Source organism: Rhineura floridana, chromosome 3 (assembly GCF_030035675.1).
Source record: "Rhineura floridana isolate rRhiFlo1 chromosome 3, rRhiFlo1.hap2, whole genome shotgun sequence".
Lineage (NCBI taxonomy): Eukaryota > Metazoa > Chordata > Lepidosauria > Squamata > Rhineuridae > Rhineura > Rhineura floridana.
The window spans coordinates 130,254,466-130,270,156 of NC_084482.1; the positions used below are offsets into that span (position 1 = coordinate 130,254,466).

The 15,691-nt window shown below is 42.6% G+C and overlaps 1 protein-coding gene across 5 annotated transcripts in view; it reads left to right on the top strand.

Moving 5' to 3' along the window:
• Positions 1–1,236: 1,236 nt before the first annotated feature.
• The window catches only part of RAD54L2 (RAD54 like 2), a 93,159-nt gene continuing 78,704 nt past the window's right edge, over positions 1,237–15,691 (top strand). Inside the window, exon 1 of one of the 5 annotated variants that reach the window (XM_061617901.1) lies at positions 1,237–1,471. The gene's annotated coding sequence lies outside the window, so the exon portion shown is untranslated. Of the gene's footprint in view, positions 1,472–1,575; positions 1,691–1,813; positions 1,878–12,092; positions 12,151–15,691 lie in introns of those variants that run through there. The other 4 variants (XM_061617895.1, XM_061617896.1, XM_061617899.1 and 1 more) reach the window with 4 other exon arrangements.

Below are 15,691 nucleotides of genomic sequence, written 5' to 3' on the forward strand. Positions count from 1 at the left end.
CAGCAGCATATTTTCCCCCTCTCTTTTTTCCCCCTTTTAAACCAGAGTATAAAAATAAGACAATAACAAAAACAGATCCACGAAAGTAGGAATTGAATCAAGTCAAAGCCCCAGCAGAATAATAAGAAATAATAAAACAATAATAACAATAATAATAACTGGCCAGCTAAAAACCAGTGAATAGGTAAATCTATTCTCATTTGGGTGAGAATTCTGTAGATGGGGTGCTGCAACCGAGAAGGCCTGTTCAGTGTCCCAGCTATTCATCTCTCTCGGTGGCGGAACATGGAGCAAGGTGTCTGAAAATCAATGCAATTGGCAGGCAGGTTCATGTGAGGAGAGGCAGAGGTCCTCTGAATAACCTGGTTCCAAACTTTTTTTTTTAAAGGGCGCAGCTATTTTTCTTTGCTCCATTACCCTTGGAGGCAACCTAAAATCTGCACTGAAAGAACTAAACATTTCCTGCACTCCAATTTAAGGCTGTTACAAACTCTAGATACTATTATTGGCTCAAAAAGTTTCCTTGATTCCTGACCTCTAATAAAAAGGTGCTCATTTGTATGTCCCTTCATGTTCAAGTGAGAGCCAGTGTGGTGCAGTGGTTAAGGTGCTGGGAGACCAGGGTTCGAATCCTCACACAGCCATGAAGCTCACTGGGTGACTTTGGGCCAGTCCCTGCCTCTCAGCCTCAGAAGGAGACAATGGTAAGCCCCCTCTGAACATCCCTTACCATGAAAACCCTATTCATAGGGTCGCCATAAGTCGGAATCGACTTGAAGGCAGTCTATTTCATTTTCATGTTCAAGTACCCAACTTTTCTATTTTATACGTTTCCAAAGTGGCTACCCCTTGATACTTTAGGATTTTTTTTAGTAGACCAACACAGTGACGTGCCATTTTCCTGGTAAAATAGTTGCCGTGAAGTCAGCGAGGTTGGCCCTGGGACAACAGGTTAAGGTTTCTTGCCTTGTCTTATCAAGAGCTATATTTTATTAGACAAGGTAGACGCTGGGACGGCACATCTTGTGTTTCCTTCTAGGCCAGGGTCTGCCTCCGGATTTGTAACATCAGCAATAATAGCGACAGTTCTTCGATTAAGGAAATGTCCTCATTGCCCTTGGAGACGTGGTAATGGGCGCTTTCCTGTGGCTTATCCTCCCCTCCGCGGTTGCATTTTTTCATTTCCATTACGTCTACAGTCCCTACCCCAAGGGATATGGGAACCTTTGTGCGCCTCGCGGAACCTTTGCTGCGGGAGCGCCTGTTGCTGCCCGGGGGATCGTCTGGGTAGCTCCAGCTGAGGGGACGCTTTACTGTTGCGGAACCCAAGCGGAGGGAGAGAGGAGCGAGAAGAAAGAGGCGGAGGCGGTGACAACGACTCGGGTAAACGGGGGCTGGCGCGCCACCGAGAGCGCGCGGAGCGCCTCAGCCCCCGCTCCCTCCGCGGCTTGGCTCGCAGCCCCACTAGGAGGTGAGATCCGGCCCCCGGCTGGGGTCGCAAAGAGAGATGGAGGCAGGGACCGCACACAGATGGAGGCGCCGGGGGAGCGGATGGGCCCAGGAGTGGGAGGCAGAAAACCAAAGCCCCTCCCCCCTCCTCTTCTTCGGCAGAGCCAGGCTCGGGGGAAGGGAAGGCCAGGCGTCGCCCTGGGAATGCACGGCTACTGTGTTAGCTCAGATCAGGCTTGAGGTGGGCACTTGGGGGGCGGGAAGGCCAGCATGGGGACGCGTAGGGGGAGGGGATCTAGGGGGCGAGATTAGCACCAAAAGAGGCATATGGACAAAAGCAAATGAGTTAGTAAACGTGAAGAATGCCCCCCCCCCCGCCCGAACAATGAGTTGGGGCTCACTAGCTTCAAGGAGATGAAGGCAGCGAGGTATGGAGACTTTTAAGGGATGCTCAGGGAAGTGGCGTTAGATGTTGTACAACGGGAGCAAAAGTGGAAAATCGTATATATTCGATTTGGTTTGGGCTTGTTGTACCAAGGAGTGAGGATTTTAAAGTTAGGAATGCAATGTATGTATGTTTGAGTGTGAGGTTAGTTCAAAAATACTGCAAACTCTTACAAAGACGCTTGGGATTTTTAAAGACAGTACCAAAGCGTTACATAATGTTATACAGTGAATGAAGCTATGCAAGTAGCAGTACAAAAAATTAGTACAGAAATTCATTTTTGTAGAGGGACTTGGCAACATCAATTTTAAATCCTAGCTTTTGTTTTGCATTTTTTACTAGCTGTGGTGGCTAGCAAGGGGACATAGGAATGTGATAAAACTTTGAAAACTTCAGAGTGAGATGGCACCTGGCAGGTGATCTCTGCCCTGCTTAAGATTTTCTGGCTTCTTTCACTCCACTTGATCCAAATGTGGCTAGTACTGACTTGCTTACATTTTAATTTATTTCACCTATATGTAGTTAAAGTCTTTAGCATATTTGTCATGTATATGTCATTACTTTTTGAAAAGGAAAATTTCTAAAGCTAGAACTGCTACTACCACTAAACATGTACATTGAGGTAGGTGCTGTACAGAATAATGTTTTCTGCCTCTAGGGGTTGCATCCTAGACAGAAAGGGCAGAGAGAGGGCAGGGCTTTAAAAAGTGAGGTGGTGTGGAAGTAGCAAAGGCATATGATAGAAGATCAGTTTGTGCAGAGACAGCTGCTTTATGTTGGTACTGTGGAGGGGAAAAGGAAGCACCATTGCCTTGTGCTTCCACATCTTTTGTTTCAACTGAAATATTTTTTCTGCATCTCTCCTGCACATGAAATACACAAACTCCTTGTGCAGGGACATCTCTGAGAAGGTTGAATTTGGTAAGGGTAAGGACTGGGAGGATGAAGAATTTGTGGGAGGGACAGGACTGGAGAGGATTACCTTATCCTAGTGATGTGAAGGAATATTTTTTTCTGAATGCAGCTTACTAAATTGAGTGGAAAAGAGACGGAAGTTTAGATTGTTCGTTTGACTAGGGTTGAGTTCCTAGCATATGATGGAAAGGTAGGCCTTGATGATGAGGATGCAGTGTCAGGATCTGGCAGTAGCCTGAATGGGGTTGAAGAATGAAAGGGAAGATATTAATTTGATCATACGTTTGTACTGTGTATGCTTATGATAATTGTCTCTGTCAGAGGCAAAGAAGCATGGGCTTGGATGGGAAGAGTAGAATCCCCCTCTTTAATGTCATTGTAATAGTTAAAGAGGCATTAATATGAGAGATGCATGTCAGGATTTTGGACATCTTGATTATCTTGGAAGTCATGAAAATGAACAAGTAGATGAGCCAGAGAAAGTATTGGACTTTTTTGGGAAACAAATGAGGACACTGAGTCTTTCAAGAGAGAGAACGTCCCAGAACCAAAACTGGAAATGTAAAGAGGACACCCAAACTATCATTTTTATTTTTGAACTTCTGCATATAAGAACATAAGAACATAAGAAGAGCCTGCTGGATCAGGCCAGTGGCCCATCTAGTCCAGCATCCTGTTCTCACAGTGGCCAACCAGGTGCCTGGGGGAAGTCCGCAAGCAGGACCCGAGTGCAAGAACACTCTCCCCTCCTGAGGCTTCCGGCAACTGGTTTTCAGAAGCATGCTGCCTCTGACTAGGGTGGCACAGCACAGCCATCACGGCTAGTAGCCATTGATAGCCCTGTCCTCCATGAATTTGTCTAATCTTCTTTTAAAGCTGTCCAAGCTGGTGGCCATTACTGCATCTTGTGGGAGCAAATTCCATAGTTTAACTATGCGCTGAGTAAAGAAGTCCTTCCTTTTGTCTGTCCTGAATCTTCCAACATTCAGCTTCTTTGAATGTCCACGAGTTCTAGTATTATGAGAGAGGGAGAAGAACTTTTCTCTATCCACTTTCTCAATGCCATGCATAATTTTATACACTTCTATCATGTCTCCTCTGACCCGCCTTTTCTCTAAACTAAAAAGCCCCAAATGCTGCAACCTTTCCTCGTAAGGGAGTCGCTCCATCCCCTTGATCATTCTGGTTGCCCTCTTCTGAACCTTTTCCAACTCTATAATATCCTTTTTGAGATGAGGCGACCAGAACTGTACACAGTATTCCAAATGCGGCCGCACCATAGATTTATACAACGGCATTATGATATCGGCTGTTTTATGTTCAATACCGTTCCTAATTATCGCTAGCATGGAATTTGCCTTTTTCACAGCTGCCGCACACTGGGTCGACATTTTCATCGTGCTGTCCACTACAACCCCGAGGTCTCTCTCCTGGTCGGTCACCGCCAGTTCAGACCCCATGAGCGTATATGTGAAATTCAGATTGTTTGCTCCAATATGCATAATTTTACACTTCTTTATATTGAATTGCATTTGCCATTTTTCCGCCCATTCACTCAGTTTGGAGAGATCTTTTTGGAGCTCTTCGCAATCCCTTTTTGTTTTAACAACCCTGAACAATTTAGTGTCATCAGCAAACTTGGCCACTTCACTGCTCACTCCTAATTCTAGGTCATTAATGAACAAGTTGAAAAGTACAGGTCCCAATACCGATCCTTGAGGGACTCCACTTTCTACAGCCCTCCATTGGGAGAACTGTCCGTTTATTCCTACTCTCTGCTTTCTGCTTCTTAACCAATTCCTTATCCAGAAGAGGACCTCTCCTCTTATTCCATGACTGCTAAGCTTCCTCAGAAGTCTTTGGTGAGGAACCTTGTCAAACGCTTTTTGAAAGTCTAAGTACACTATGTCCACTGGATCACCTCTATCTATATGCTTGTTGACACTCTCAAAGAATTCTAATAGGTTACTGAGACAGGACTTTCCCTTGCAGAAGCCATGCTGGCTCTGCTTCAGCAAGGCTTGTTCTTCTATGTGCTTAGTTAATCTATATTATATTACATTATATTACATTGTGCAGAAATGAGATTAAAACATCGTGTTCTCCAAAGCCCCTGAGCTACAGGAGCAATTGATTTGTCTTTTAATTTCCTGACTAGTTAATCAAAACAAAGCTAGTAACTAACAGCATCCTTTTTAGTTTCTTTGTCTTTGTGTGTGTAAGAAAGATTTATGAAAGAGAAATGAAAGGGGAATGCTAGTTCTTCTCTCTTATATGAGCTTTCTCTGGAACCGTTCACACCTTCTGGGTCAGAATCTACATCTCCAAAGTTGACTTAGTTCTTTAATTCTTCCTTCAGGTCTGCTGAATGAGAGTTTCTGATTACAAGTCAAAGGTTTGTTGTTGTTTATATAGCACCATCAGCGTGCATGGCATTTTGTAGAGGACAGGTCCCTGACCCAAAGCAGCTTGCAATCTAAAGTTGAACACAGGAAACAGCTGAGGAAGGGTGACGGAGTGGCAAAAGGGGTAAATAGGGAAGCAGTATGCAGTTGTTTCAGTAGCACGTGCTTAAGCTTAATTACAGGCTAAGTTACAGTAAGGCATGGGAACAGGGGTACTGAGCCAAAAATATTTTGTTCCTTAATCAGCATAGCACTTACCTGTCCTACTGGTGGGAAGATATCTTTTAGGTAACCCAGTCCTTTGCCTTTTATGGAGTTGGGTTTCATTTCTTTTTTGGGGGGAAGGAAGTTACTCCCTAGTAAATGTGCATAATAGTAAATGTGTATATGAATGCTGTTTGAATATAATCTCAGAAATGAAAGAATCCTAATTGTCTGCCTTCTGAAATTTGGTGCTATTGCTAGGGAATTTTCATCCCCCCAGCTCTCTACAAGATTGTGGCCTAAAACTTAATGGCGATTCCCTGGAATTTTGAAATACTTTTCCAGATGTTGCACCTCAGGCTTCCTTTCCCAAGTACTCCCATGTGTAAAAAGTCAGGTTATCTAAACAGATTTTTCTCCATGTAAGTCACTGAGATGAACCACGTTTTTGTGGGGAGTGAGAATCTGGCTTTGGCTTTATGATGTATGTGTTGTAACCTACAGGTCTAGGAGTAAAGACAGTGGGTACAATCTAACAGTGTCCATTTGCCAGCAGAATGGACACCATTAGCGGAAAAGATTTCCCTATGTGCCCCCCCATCTGCTTCAAGTGTTGCAAGGCCCTCCAGAGCAGAAGGGGGAGGGGGCTAAAGGAGACAAGACCTGTAATGCAAGAGGAGGTCCACTCACATGACACTGGATGTCACCCACTGCAACTCACTTTTCTTAAGACATTATGCAAGAAAGGTCAGGCCAAGTTGATGGTGACATGTCTTCAATCTGTCCAAATCTGATTCCCTTTTTGCCTTTCAGTTAGGTTGAAATATCATGCACAGAAGATACTGGGCTCAACCACAAAAAGTGTTGCTACTTTTTTTCTCTATGCCTTCTCAGCAATAGCAAGAAGCAGTAACTCAGTGAAGTTTTCCCCATCACTTTGCATTCACATCAGAATATCTTACCTGTTGGATTTGTGCATGTTGGGTTGCAGTTAAAGGGCTAAATTAATGTAGTCTGTGTCCTAGGATGACACGCAGGTTTGTACCATTTTTTAAAGGATGCTGTTAAAATTTGACAACCCCTAAATGTGAGCTAGAGGGAAAACTACTAACTCAAGTCAACCAACCATTTAACTCTGGCAAACGTACTTGCATTTCTGTAATATGTGTAGGCAGATGAATATTGCACACACTCCTCATTGAAAGAGCAGCGCTTGGGAATACGTTTCACCTTTTCCAAAAGCTTAATATAAATAAAGTAGTCAGATGAGATTATACAGCCATGAGAGTGGCTGTATACTATAGCCAACAGGATTTTTCACATTCTGCTATGTTAAATTGAAAATACCCCCATGCTATTCTGCTCTTTTCCATAAACTCATTTCAAAACAAAATCTTAAAAACTTGTAGTCCTGAACTCAGAAACCCTTGCTTAGTTTTTATGGTGATACACAAAACACTCAGAGAGAATCCAGAGTTCAAAGTCTAAAATGAATAAAACTATCTAGACCCCTGTTGGACTTTTTTCTGTCAGTGGTCTCATAATTTGTTAAAATTAATTAAAAACCAGACATATTCACAGAGTACCTGTGATCCTATTACTGACCTTGCCCCATACTCTGACCTTCATCTTCTGCAGTTTAAAAGTTTAAAAAGTGCCTGGCTGATTTTTAATTAATTTAAGAAAATTAACATTGGAGTCTCTGATAGTACAGGCATGCTCAGTAAGAACCAACTGTCAGTGTTCTAAAAGCCAGACTAAGAGCTGTTTGGCTTGGCTTATCATGGGCCACACCCCCACCAGATATTTATTCTGCTTTAAACAGTCATGGCTTCCCCCCCAAATCCTGGGAAGTATAGTTTGTGAAGGGTGCTGAGAGTTGTTAGGAGACTCCTATTCCTCTGACAGATTTGCAGCAGCCAGAGTGGTTTAACAGTCAGCCCGTCTTCCCAGAGAATTCTGGTGATTGTCGCTCTGTGAGGGGAACAGGGCATCTCCTAGCAACTCTCAGCAACCTTCACAAATTACACTTCCCAGGATTCTTTGGGGGAAGCCATAACTGTTTAGAGTGTAATAAATGTCGGGTGTGGATGTGGTCAGGGACAGCTTTGGTTTAAATTTGGGTGGGACATTACATGTGTCTGCTATAGAATAAAAAGGTGGGGGAAACCCTGAAGAATAATGATACTGTTCACAATGTTTTCCTTTTGAAAAGGAAAGCAGCTTTCCCTCTGCCCAGTGCCTACCCACCCAATTTCCTCACCTGCTCCTCCCCCAGATCGGTTTCACCTATCCTAAGCATGATTGCACGGAAGTAAATCCCACTGAACTCAGTAAGCATGCAAATGATCAAACCTGCCTCCCTTTCTCCTCTCTCCTATCCCCACCCTCTCCTTCCCCGCCCCCTCTACCTTTCCCCCTCCCCACTCCATGTTACCAAATTCTTCCAAGCTGCATTGGAAGTGGATTGGACTGTGAAAGACTAACCCAAATTGTGTTTGCATTTTTGCAAATATCTCAGAGAGGAGGTCAGGTCCTGCTCCCCTGGTGCATTCACTATAGCTGCCCAATTTCCCAGCTTTTAAAAGTTTGGTAGAAATATCTGTTGGCTATAGATACGTTCTTAAACCGCAAGAGTTTTTTGTCTATTAGTGAATAATGAATCTAATTTGTGTTTAGTCTCTAAAGTAAACACAAAAATTTTACTCCATGCAGTATTGTCCAGTAGGGCATTTGTCTCTGCAGAAAGTGACTTGACTCTTTGTAAACCTAGATGTGTAAGGACTGTTAGGGTCCCTCAGTGATGCAACAAAAGCAGTCTGCACTTGTTTAGAATTACTTCTTTTATTATTACTTCTCATACTCCCAATTCTGGGATCTTAGCATTGAAAACAGGTTGCATGTGAAAACCCTGGTGACTCCTAGTTCAAAGTAAACTCCACCCAATGTTCAGTTTCTTGTACCTATCTCAGTTAGCAGGCACCTGTAAGACGTTTTCCCCTTTAGCAGTGGAATACATTATGAATGTGTTTGTCTTCTGTAGACCAATACTGCTGTTGCCTGACATGTACATATGTTAATTAAGTCCTTACAAAATACCATTTTATTATATAACTATTTTATGACTCTTTTAACATTTTCTTTAGAATCTAATATGGCTTTGTTGTAGAGTTAAGATGCATTATGACAATGAAGGAAATAACTGTACACCTGATATGGCCAATCTCCTGTTGGGCCTATAGTATCTTTAATATGCTTAGCCACAGATATCTATCCCAGGCATGGGGAACTTTTTTGACCCTGTGGCCAGATCACTATTTGTTCCCACCCCTGTGGACCAACTTCAACAGGATGACAGGACACCCCACCTGTCAATCACCTGATGTCAGTGCTTCCCAAGCACCTGGCAACCATGCACAAGGGGCTTTGCCAGCCTAAGGATTTGCAAAGTGTTGAGCATAGGGCTGACAAAACTGCTTTCTGCAGGGATGAGCTGCATGATCATACTCTCTTCAGGCAACTTGGTCATGTAGCCCATCCAGCTGATTGGGGGTGACTTCAGTCCTGCTTTTTGCAAGGATCAGCTGCGTGATTGAGTTCCCCATGGGGAACTTAGTCGTGCAGCCGATCCAGCCGTATCTCTATCTGCCCCACACCTGATGTAGCATATGATGGCAGGTGGGCATGGTTTGAGGAAAATTGCCTTGCAGGCCAGACTGGGACTTGTGCCAGGCCAAATTTGGCCTGCAGGCTGGAGATTCTCCACCCCTGATCTGCCTGAACCTTAAGATCCTTTTCAGAGGCCCAGTTCTGGGTGACGCTGCCAAGGAAGGTGGGTGGCTACAAAGGAGAGGACCTTTTTAGTAGTGGCACTTGAGCAGTGGAATAACCTCCCCAAAGAGACTTGCCTGGTGCCTGTCTATGGTCTTCTCAGAGCCAGATGAATATATTTTTTTATTGACTCAGCCTTTTAAATTGTGTTTTTAGTATATATAAAACAGGCAGAGAACAACCCCTCGAAAAACAGGAAATTCCCCAACAAACTCAGTTAAAAATTGGGAGGGCACAGAGCCTTGGTGGGCATCAAGGGTGGATTACCACATTGGGAATCCCGGGGTTAATCCATAAAGAAGATATTGGGGTGAAAATAAATAGATGCGCTGCATATTTCTGTTTTTGAGTTAGTGTTCCAGGCATAGAGGGCAGCGAGGAAGAATGGCTAGGGTTCTTCAGAGACAGTACACGCTGTTAAGCGTTTAAAGAGTGAAAGTCATAGACAGGAAAATACCAGAAAATATTATAAATAAAAAGATAGGGTTGGCTAATATGGCGGAGAGCTTTAAAGGTAAGGGCAAAAGAGTGTGTGCTGGATGTGCAAGGGGATGGGAATGATCTGGTGCATAATTTGAGCAACAAAGTTCTCGATAATAATGAGAGGACTGCATCTGCTTTTATAGCACCACCTGATGAATCGCAGTTTGCCATGATTCAGCAGGGTATAACTGGGCATGATCCAGATCTAACTATTGGCTTAGAGTCGTCTTAAAAATATAGAAAGTTGGTTCCGGTTACTCATTTTAAAACACTATTTTTGCTTCTAGAATGAAGAGTTCCAGATACATCTCTTGGCAGTTTTATTAGTGTAGTGGTATATTTTATGAGGATCAGATTAAAAATCCCATTGCTGAATGTGCCCATTCAAAATGTTCTGTGCTTCATGGACTACTAATAAAAGGGTATTGTTGTCAGATGTGTTGACAGGAAGACATTACAGACGGGGGTAGGGCCAAGCCAAAGTGTGTATGCTGAACTAAATATCTCTGTCTGCAAAAGATTTTCTCTGGAGGTTTTGTCTGTCTGTTTTGAAAGTTCTACACTATGCAGGAAATTGTATTGGTTTGTGCATCTGAAAAGCAATTTTAGTTTCTTTCCTGATGTAATAATGCACATTCTTGGAGGGGGGGAAGTATCAAGTCTTTTGTAAGAACTTTAGTTTGTTTTATACTTTCTCAATTGTTTCATTTATCATGAGAACTTTTTCACAAATACTATGCTAATGCAATCTACACTCTTTTACACTGCGCCTTTTGGTTAAGCTCGTTAAACTTGCTTTAGAATTTCATTAATACCAGTTTTTGAAGGAACAAAAGTCTTAACACTGTGGACAGCATTTATGTCCAATGTACATGTAGCTAGTCTAGAGTGACTTCAGTGTTCCTTCCTAACAGTGTTACTTTTTGATTTAGCTTCAGTTGGAGGGGATTTTGAACAGGTAAGTAAATGGCATTTAGGGCTTCCTTCCCAGGAGTTGGAGTTCAGCTTGCTGAACCTGCAGCTTAGCAGCTGGGAAAAAGTAACAGGACTGTTTGCTCCTTCCTCATCTTCTCCCTCCCTTGGTGTTTACATTCTGATTTAATTAAACCACAGGTAGACAGTTAGTGTGAATGGGGAACTGTGGTTTAATGTCACTTTAATAACCAGGATTTTAAACCGACAAACTATGGATCAGTCACTCTGGTGAAGGAAATGGTGATGTAAGGTCATTCATATCAGTCTCCTTGCCAAAAGATTGAAAGATAACCAATATAATATCAGTTTTTATCAAGGGTTCTGTGAAAACCTTATACCTTCCAGATGTTTTGGACTTCACTTCCCATCAGGGCTAGCCAGCATGACAGGGAGTTGTAGTCAAACATCTGAAGGGTGGTAGACTGCAGAAGCTGGCCTAATGTTTGTCTTAGTTAAATTAGTAGAAACATGTTTAAACTAAAATTATTAAACATATAGGAGAACAAATGCTGAAGGTAAATCAGCTTGGCATTTCCAGAGGCAAGTCCTGCCTCACATTAGTCTCCTAGTTTCCCCCACAGAGCATTAACCAATGTAATCCATGAAGTTTTTAAAACTTCTGACAATCTCTCACTAAAGTTCTCAAATAAACTTAACAGTCATGAATAAGGGAATAGATCTCTTACTGATTAGTACTTCATTACATAATAGAAAGTGAAATATAGGTATGAACAGACAATCTTTTTCACAATAAATGTAAGCAAGCACACAGTGAGGTCTCCCAAGAATATGTATTGGACCTCTGCTACTTAATCTGTCTATAAATTATCCAGAGCACAGATAGCCAACATAGTACCTCCAGATATTGTTGGACTGTTAACTCTTGTAGGCCCCAACCAGCATGGATAATGGATAATGATGGGAGCTGGGAGTCCAACAACATCTGTAGGGCATTGCTTTGGTTTCTCTTAATCTAGAAACAGGAGTAAGCAGTAGGTGACATCAGCTGATTCAAGATGGTGTTTTCATGCTTGCTTTAAACACACATCACTATATTCATCTGAAAGTGCTCTTTATAGGGTAGGACAGAAGACAGCTTTCTTTTACATACCATCAACCATGCTCAAAACCTTTCTTAGAGATGTGTCTCTCCTCACTCTGTCTTCTATTCTCCTCTTCCTCTGTGACTTATAAAGTAGAAATATCTCATCCCCTGCTTCTGTTCTTTCAGTCTCACCCTCTTCCGGTTCACCTGGGCTTGATTTGCAACAGCTGTTGTGGGTGGGAAGGCAAGCGGCCTCAGCATCTCCTCCAATCTTACAACACCTTTTCTGGGTTCAGAAAATAAGCCCTGCTGGAACATAAATGACTGAGGGGAATTACTCCAGTGCTGGGGGAACTTCATCCTTCTCAAGTCCTGGCTCTATTCTGCTGGAGGACAGGGTACGAGGTTTGCCTGGTGCCTACACTTTTATCTTTTTGGCGCCAGGTTAAAACCTTTTTATTTTCCCAGGCTTTTAAAAATTTTTATATTTTATTGTTGTTATACAGACCAGGCTGTTAATTGTTTAAAATACATGCTCAGTGTTACTATAGTCATTTTAATGTATTTTTATTGTATTGCATTTATTGTGCACCGCCCAGAGAGCCTCTGGCTTCGGGCAGTATAAAAATTGAACAAAATAATAAAATAAATAATAATAAATAAATAATACTAATGACCTAGTAGAGCGGGCCAAAAACCAGCACTTTTTCATCAAAATAACCAGGATCACTTTGTTCTGGGTAGCAGTGTGTCTTTGTAAGGTTTCCAGATAAAATAAAACAAAGGGCAAACTGTAAAGTAAAATCACTGAAGGGTGTGTGTGTGAGGGAGATTGCTATTGAGTGAGAGATGAGATGCAAGTGAGCCAAGAGCCAGTTGTACAGTGATGCTTTAATTTATGGGGGTGGGAGAAGCTGAAGAGAGAGAGAAAAAATCAGGGAAATGGAGGAAAAGCAAGATATTGTAATTGTATAAATACCCTCCATTATGATCTGTCCAAAACCAGATGTTAGATGGATGGAGAGAGGGGGTTGTCAGCGTTAAGGTGAATCCAGAAGGAGGTAGGAAGAATAGGATTTACTTGATCATGGTTAGGCCTTATAAGGCAAGGATTGTGAGATGATAGGGCTGAGAGATGGGTATCCAAGCCAGGTATTTCAGAGCTGAGGTCCAGGATGCTCTGTTGTGTATCTCAGTAGAAGGTGACTAGTCCTGCAAGCTCAGCCTATTTTGGCTTGCCAGCTAGATGTCATAGACATGATGGAGATTATAAGCCAATGTGCTACTGTGGGACCAAAATATGGATGAACTGGTGCTCTTTGGTAACAACAGTAAAATTCAAAGCGCTCTATGAAGTACTGCAAAATGATTTTTACACACCTGGGTGAATGAGCAACAAAGCAACACATGAGATTCAGTGTAACTACAAAGTGGTGCTCTTTGGGTAAAACAAATTAATCATAACTTCAGTATGTGTGTACCTTTCCCATAAGGAGTGTGTAAAGCTTTGGGGGGATTTCATTTTATAGAAAAAGTGGATGTGGAGGAACTTGACAGAGATGTATAAAACTATGTGAGTGTTGTGGAGAATGCTTTTATAAATATTATAACTTGAGGTCACCTTGTGATATCAATTGGCAATAGATTTAGAACAGACCACAGAAAGTAAGATTTCACAAAATGCTTTGTGACCTTAGTGGCATTTACTGCTACAGGATGTGATGATAACCATTGCCTTAGAGGGCTTGAAAAGGGGGATTAGACAAATTCATGGAGGTTAGGTCTGTCGCTGTAAGCCATGATGATTTATATGTAAGCTCCATGTTGGGTGGCAGCATAACTCTTAAATGCCACTTGCTGGGGACATATACTGTGGCAAGACTGCTGTCTTCATGCCCTGCCTCTGGACTTTCTCGAGGTATCTGGCTGGCTACTGTTAGAAGTTGGGCTTAATTGACCTTTTGGTCTGATCCGTCAGGGTAGTTCTCATTTAACTAGCAGAATATGTTACAAAGCAAAAGTGACTGGACTTAGCAGCTTTCCATATTCACTTGTACTAACTGCTGGAGATGAACCGATTGAACAAATCACAAATAGAGTCCAGAGATCTACTTCTATACCTCACCCTTTGTCCTAGCCTCTGCCTGCTTCCATTCACAAGAATAATTTCAACAAAAGATCCAAGGCCAACCCAGATGTGTGTGTATGTATTTATTAAACTTGCACATATTGGTTCAGCTGTAAAGCAGGGATTGAGAGGTTAACTTTTAACACTGAAAGGAATGAGTGGAGATGGGAGTGAAATTTTCCTCTCACCCACCTTACCTCCACCTGACCCCTGGTTTAACACTTTTTCCCTAGTCCAGCTCATGTCTGCTGTCAGAGCTAGGCTGGGGAAAAATATCTTCAAAGCACAGAATGAGGGGAGGGGACATGGGTTTTGTTCCTGTCCCCCATGTGTTCCATTTAGTGTTAAAAGTGAACTCCCCTGTTCTGTCATTCAACTGGTGAATGTGTTTAGTAAGCATGCACTCATCTGGTTTGGCCCTCACTCAGGACCAGGCATCCACAGCATCCAGTATCATATAGATCTCTACCCTGGAGGCCTCAATTCCAATGCAACTTTTGAGTAAGTAAGAAACAGTAGAAGTCTCTTCCAAGCAGCAGGAGAGACCCCCACTGTTTCTTCCCTTCTCCATACCCTAGACCAACCTTTCCCAACCAGTGTGCCTCCAGATGTTGTTGGACCACAATTCCCATCTTTCCTGACCATTGGCAATGCTGGCTGAGGCTGATGGGAGTTGTGGTCCAACAACATCTGGAACCACACTGGTTGGGAAAGGCTGCCCTAGACAAATGATACATGACCCTGCCTCTCTCCCAAGTCTTCTGTGTATGGCAAATGACTCAAGGGAGGAGATTAGTGGCAGACAGAAATAATGGCTATCTAGTAAGGCAAGTCAACATTGGATCCTTGCTCAAGACTTGCTTTTTGAGACATCAGTTACAATCCTTACTTAGCTAAAGAAATGTTTGTAGAGAGTAACATACAATACTATTTCTCTCCTTCTGTCCAAGAAGAAAGCCAATGTGGTATACTTGTTAATGTTGAACTTGAACCCCTGAGAATGATTGGGGTTCAAATATCTGATCCAGCTGTCTGATCAGTTGATTCAGTGACCTTTGTCTTCCTGCTGCCCTAACCTATTTTATAGAGTTGCTGTGAGGATATTCCCATGTACACTCCTAATTCCTTGGAGGAAAAGCAGAATATAAATGTGTTAGACAAATGACTGAACAAGCTCCTGTTATACCTGAGAAAGGTGGTTACCTAAAACCTAGGCTGCCATATTACTTTTTTAACTTTTGTTGAAATATACACATTGTCCTGGTTTGCATGGAACCCTAAACCAACACATGGCTTAGCTCAAGTGATCTTCTTGTGGCTTCCTGTAGCAAAGATTGTAGCTGCTGCACTCCTTCCCTGGTCCTGCTGCTGCAGTGCTACCTGGAACTAAGCTATGGTTTGGCTTAGCATTATGTAGAAGCCTGGGGGTTTGTCTTTCTCCAGGCAAATCATGAGCTGCAACCAAAGCTTGTTCTTGGGTTACCATTCATGGTTTGTCTGGAACCACAAATCCAGGTTCAGAGAAAATGCTAAAGCAAACCATGGCTTAGCTCTGGTAGTGCAGCAGCAGGACCAAGAGGGGAATGCAGTGGCCACACAATCTTTGTTCTGGGAACCACCTGTTTGCTTGTTCACACTAAGCCATGGTTTGGCTTAGCTTTATTTGTGAACTAGGCTACTATTGAAGAGTTTCTAGGTGGTCAGCTCTCTGAGTGAAGGTTTTTTTATTACTAGATTTGTTTGCATATATCCATTTGACTTCAGCCTCTTTATGTTGCTGTTGAGAGCCAGTGTGCTGTAGTGGTTAAGGT